Genomic DNA, 6052 nt, shown 5'->3' with positions numbered 1-6052 from the left:
TCACTATAGCATTTGCTTTAAACACTCTAAGCCAGAAAAGACCGAAGTGTTCTACGTGGGGACTTTGAGGGCTGACAGCTGAGTGCAACCTAGAGTGCATCGTCAGTTTCCTTCATCGAGGAAATAAGCAAGCTCTGTCCTTCGAAAACAAACAATTGTAAATCTCTCGTTTGTATCAACGTGATAAAGTAGCGCGTCTCATCTGTTTTATATAACGTATATTTTCAGAGAGCGACCGCACGCTATGAGTGGTCATTGCATTAATGCACTAAATATGCCTAGTTGATAAAGGTAAACTCGCCTAGTGGCGCCTGCTGGCGCATATGCTCATCAAAGGGGGAAAAGAGAGAGTGAGGCCAAAAAGCTAAGACTGGCTGTATGGCACGTACGAAAACAGCTGGACAAAAAAGATGCTGACCGATATAGCAGGCGGTTTTGCAATGTACAACTAAGAATATGTATGCATGTGCACGTGCAAGAACAGAAAAAAGGGGAAAACAAGAGAAGTAAAGAAATCAGCTGGAAAAGGAAGGAAAAGATCGCGGAGAGTTACAGTATAAACCTTGTATTTAAGTGGGAAGCAGCCAGTATGCACATGTATTGGCCCCTCATGTGGCAAGTAATGAGTTTCCTTTTTATAGTGCGAAAACACTTCTAGCTGCATTCACGTCTAAAGCATGGGATGAGTGAAGCCTTTTAGCGGCTCACGTTGCTCAATTTGAAGCAGGTACTAAAACAGCTGTGATGAGATTTGGCAATGACCCTGGAGGTAAGAGTTGTGATTATAGCATACCGCCACATAGCCCATGCCCAAACACAGCATCGACCACCCGAAATTTGCGCTGGGAATGACTTCGTCCTCATTTGACTGCTGGTGAATCTAGGTACGTTCCTGCCGAAGACAGGCTTGACCTGGTTTCAAAATGCAATTGGCCCGCCCCAGAAATTTCGGTGGCCCTTCCCCGAAAATTTTCAAATTGAGTTGACCCAAGTTGGGAACCAACCAGAGAAACCCAGAATGAGTTTGGTACACTCCGAAATTTTGGTAGGTCCCCGTACTTTCACATAACATTTCGTGCTTAGCCATGCGAAGCCGCCAGCCACTTTTTCCTTTCTTCCGCTCTTTTTAGGTTTTTTTTCGCGCTATTTTATCCTTGCGTTCTTGCCGTTATCCGTCAGCCCATACGTGAAATGTCCGCCTTCTTTAGTAATTTTAGTAGCGCTGTTGCCAGTAAAGCCAAGAAAAGCTGTCAGTAACGTCACAGACGACACCAGGAGCCGCCATCGTCGGGCGAGAGATGGCACACCGCGTGTGAGCACTGCACGTTGCCTCAATGCAAGTGCGCCTCGCGCCAGAGCAGGGCGATGACATCCGTCGGTGGACGCTATTGCTTGCCCTATGTCGGAGGGATGCACACAACGCTGCCCCAGCCGCCGCGATGGTTGAGTGGTTATGGCGCTCGGCTGCTGGCCCGAAAGTGGCGTCGCGGGTTCGTCCCGGCCGCGTCGGTCTAATTTCGAAGGAGGCGAAGTTCTAGAGGCCCGTATACTGTGCGATGTCAACGCACGTTAAAGAACCCCAACGGTCGAAATTCTCGGAGCCCATCACTACGGCGTCTCTCACAGCCTGAGTCGCTTTGGGACATTAAATTCCCATAAACCATAAACCAAACAGCGTTACCCCATAGAGGCACGCTAAAACGCTGGCCTATCGCGCTGCTGTCGCGACAGCTGCTCTGGCGGGCACGCAGAATCGCGGTGGCACATAGAGCCCTGGACTGAGGGAAGGAAGGAAGGAAGGAAGGAAGGAAGGAAGGAAGGAAGGAAGGAAGGAAGGAAGGAAGGAAGGAAGGAAGGAAGAAAGGAAGGAAGGAAGGAAGGAAGGAAGGAAGGAAGGAAGGAAGGAAGGAAGGAAGGAAGGAAGGAAGGAAGGAAGGAAGGAAGGAAGGAAGGAAGGAAGGCCTCAGACGTTGCTGGCACATACCCACTACGGGGGAGTGACCAAGACACGGGCGGTTAATTGCTGGGTATAGAAAAGTTTTGGCGGGAAAAGGATTGGTAATAGGATGTAGCCTGATAGATTGGAAGACGGAAGGACAGTGGTCCTGTTAACTTGGAGATCGAAGACGGGACAATCACTTAATGTGCATAATAGTATACAATTCCTGTAATATTTCAATGTCGTACTGACTGAGAGCGGGAAGAAGAAATTAGAATGGGAGGCGCTGCGTTTTTTGAAGAAAATTTTGCACAGCAGAGCGAACACTCCTGTCGCTTCGTCGAAGCAAAGAAGCGCCAATGGAAAAAACATCCGCGGAGGACACAGGCAAGCCCAGTTGATGAAATGGAATTTGCAAAAGACGCTTGCTCAAGTGAGAGAAGCGACGGCAGAACAGGAGCAAGTGATCTATTGTCTCAGGTTCGGCACAAAAAGGGCACAGTGGGGAAGCCGCCAGGCCAGATCTGTGAAGGTAGAAATTTAGAAGGGGAACCCGGCAACGCAAGCGCGTGAAAGAGACCTCTAGCCTGCGTGAGCGCCAGTCTTTGCTACTCCAAGGATGCCGAAGATGCTAATATTCGGCAGGTGATGTAAGAGCCGAGACAGCAAATTCCTGAAATATTGTGTAGATGCGAAACCTCACCGCAGCTGTATCTGCACACGTTGGCAGGACAGCAACAATTCGGCCGCAGAGAGAGGCTCTTGCTAAGGAATCTGCAACCTCATTTAAGTGAAAACCCATGTGACCTGGTACCCAAAGCAACCTTACCGAATTTAGATGGAGTGGAATCAAGAACTTAAAGAGGCGTAATGCCCGAGACTCAGTGGGTGAGGATAAGGAAGAGCAAATGGACAGAGAGTCTGTCATAACCACAAGATGGGAAACGGTAGTTTTTAATTTTCGTAAGGCTAAGATTATTGCTAATAATTCAGCCAGAAAAATGGGAGTGAAGTCAGGAAGACGGAGAGAAAAAGACCAGTAAAGTGAAGGCGAAAAAATTCCCACACCTGCCTTCTCGCGATCCTGCGAGGCATCGGTAGCATTAAGAACATGAGAGGGAAGGACTTTAGGTGGTCCTGCAACAGACCCTGAAGAAGCGGGAAGGGCTGCAGCTTTGCATTCGATGGGAAAATGTCATCGAATTCAACCTGGACAGATGATGAGTTGGTATACAATTGGCGGACATCTGTGAAATCAATATTTATAGGATCAAGAAGGGACATCACGTAACATATCTGCGGGGTATGAAAACGAGACCAGGCAGCAATAAAAAAGGCGGAAGGTTGACTAAGAAATATTATACTGGAAGCGTGAAGAGGTGAGTCGCACAATTTCTTCATCATCATCTTCGTCGTCCTTTTATGACATGCCACATACCCACATAGGGGATTGGCCAAGGTTTATTGGCAAAAACAAGGAAATTAACAAGGAAATTTCCGTAGGACTTTACGGCAAAGTTATTCATAAAAGTTTTTCCTCTTCCCCCTTCCGCAGGAAAACAAGAAGGTCACGGAGCGAAGGCGCGCTGTACCTTTCACGCGTGTATACTATGGTGCAATGCCGGGTAAATATTCACCGTTGCACTGCTCCAGGCTCTAACCGAAGGCATGTTGTTCTAACTCATAAACTTATACCATCACCAGCAGCTGCTGAACTACGCCCACTGTAGGGCAAATGCCTCTCTCGTGTCTCTCCAATTAACCCTGTTCATTGCCAGCTCCGGCCACCGTATCCCCGGTGACTTCTTAATCTCATCCGCACAACTAACTTTCTGCAGGCCACTGCTATACTTGCTTTCGCTCGGAATCCACTCCTTTACCCTTAAGGACCAGGGGTTCTTTCCTTCGCATTACCTGCCCTGCCCAACCCCATTTACAGATATCTTTTTCTTTTCCATAGCTCGCTGCAATGTCAATTTAAGTTGAACACGTTTCTTTAGCTCAGCGTTTGTTCCCTATAATTGAGTACCGTTAAGATACCGCTGTTAAGTACGTTTTTCTTGACGGACGCTGGTAAACTGCCTTTCGTGATCGGAGAGAACCTGTCATATGCGCGCCACTCCACTCTTGTTTTTCTAGTTAAATTCACCTGCCATTAGTAGATGTATTCTATTACCACTTCCAGCGCCTCGTTGCCATTCGTAAACTGTTGTTCCATGGCGTGGCTTTTGAAGATTACTTTTGCTTTTAGCATGTTAATTTGGTGGGCGGATGAGATTAAGAAGTTCGCGGGGATAGGAGGGCCGTAGCTCGCAAAGGACAGGATTAATTGGAGAAGCTTGAGCGAGGCTTTTGCCCTGCAGAAGGCGTAGTTAGGCTGATAATGAAGAATACCAACAGATGTGTATAGTCTTCATTAATTTCGAGAAAACATTTGACTCAGTGGAAACCTCAGCGTCATGCATGCACTGGTGAATCAGGGTGTACAAGGGTGTTATATTAATTTACTGCAAGATATACATACAAACTGCACAGCTACCATTGTCCTCAATAAAGTCAGCAATAAAATCGGGATAAGAAACGGTGGCAGGCAGGGAGAAAGGATCCCTCCAATAGTATTCCCCACCTGTTTACAGGTTGTATTGAAAGTCCTGGATTGGGAACAACTGGGGATAAAGATTAATAGAAAACACCTTAGTAATCTGCGATTCGCTGAGATTGCGTTGCTAAGTCACTCAGGAGATGAACTGCAAGACATGATTATTGAGTTAGACAGGTAAAGCAGAACAGTGGGTCTAAAAATTAACAGACATAAAACCAAAACAATGCTGACAAGCCTAGGAGTTCAGGGAACAAGAGTCAACTGGTAGCGAGGTGCTGGAAGTGGTAATGGAATACGTTTACTAATAGCAGCTAGTGAGCTCTGATAGAGATCATAAAGGGGAACTAACTAGAAAAATTAAGTGAAGGGCATATGGCTGGTTCTGTCAGACCATGAATGGCAGTTTACCAATATCCCGGAAGAGAAAAGTATATAAAAGCTCTATCTTATCGGTGGTCAACTTTGGGGCAGAAACGTGGAAGCTAAAGAAAAGCATTCATCCTAAATAAGTAAAATGCAGCGAGTTATGGAAAGAAAACTAATAGGCGTAACGATAACAGACCGGAAGCCGGCAGAGTGGGTGAGGGAGCATACGCATGTTTTTGACATCCTAGTCGAAATCGAGAGGAAGGATTAGGATTGGCCAGGACATGTAATGCGAAGGCGAGATAATCGCTTGTCCTTGAGCGTAACGGACTGCATTCCGAGAGAACGAAAGAAGTGTAGCAGGGGGCGGCAGAAAGTTAGGTGTGCGGAGATTAGGAAGTTTGCGGGAAAAGGGTGGGCACAGCTGGCAAAAGACAGGTTTAATTGGAGAGGCATGGGAGAGGCCTTTGTCCTGCTGTGCACATCGCCAGGCCAATAATGATGACGACAGTCAAATACAACTCAAGAACTAAGCGGCAGATGGGCCTTGAAGGTGGCCTTTCAGCTAATGGCGTCAACAAATTTGCATGACGCTGAGTTGAATCTTATTAAGCCATGGTTATTATACCTTCATCTGCCACCCCATGCAATTTCCTTCTAGCAGTTCCAAAGGAATCGAAAGAAAGCGGCGGCCGTACTTCTGAAGCATATCTTCCTCCTTCTTGTTAACAGTTGTGGTAGCTATGAACATTATAACGCCTCTAGATATGCATCCGAATGTCTGAGGACAGAATGCATGACTCGCGTTAATTCCCAGTTTCTAACCGGTACCATGAAATCTGCTACAGAAAACACTAATGGGATGTTTATGTGGAATTAAGGTGTTCAGAGGCGTGAAAATATGTTTAAACAAACTTCACTGCTTGAGAAGCAGACAGTTGTTCATTTTATCTCTTCTTGTGCAGGTATCATGATAGTAGCATATAGAGACAAACATCGTCGTAACAAAATTAAGAATGCAACGACGGAACGCCCATTGCCACAGGAAGCTCCCATAGAAGCACAACTATCTGATAGCTAGTTTTTACTCAGTAAAATTTTCTTACAACGAGATATAACGAACCTCCAATGAACTCCACATGGTC

The sequence above is a fragment of the Amblyomma americanum genome, chromosome 1 (genome assembly GCF_052857255.1).
Source record: "Amblyomma americanum isolate KBUSLIRL-KWMA chromosome 1, ASM5285725v1, whole genome shotgun sequence".
Lineage (NCBI taxonomy): Eukaryota > Metazoa > Arthropoda > Arachnida > Ixodida > Ixodidae > Amblyomma > Amblyomma americanum.
The sequence above is the reverse complement of the archived record's forward strand: the minus strand, read 5'-3'. Positions refer to the sequence as shown.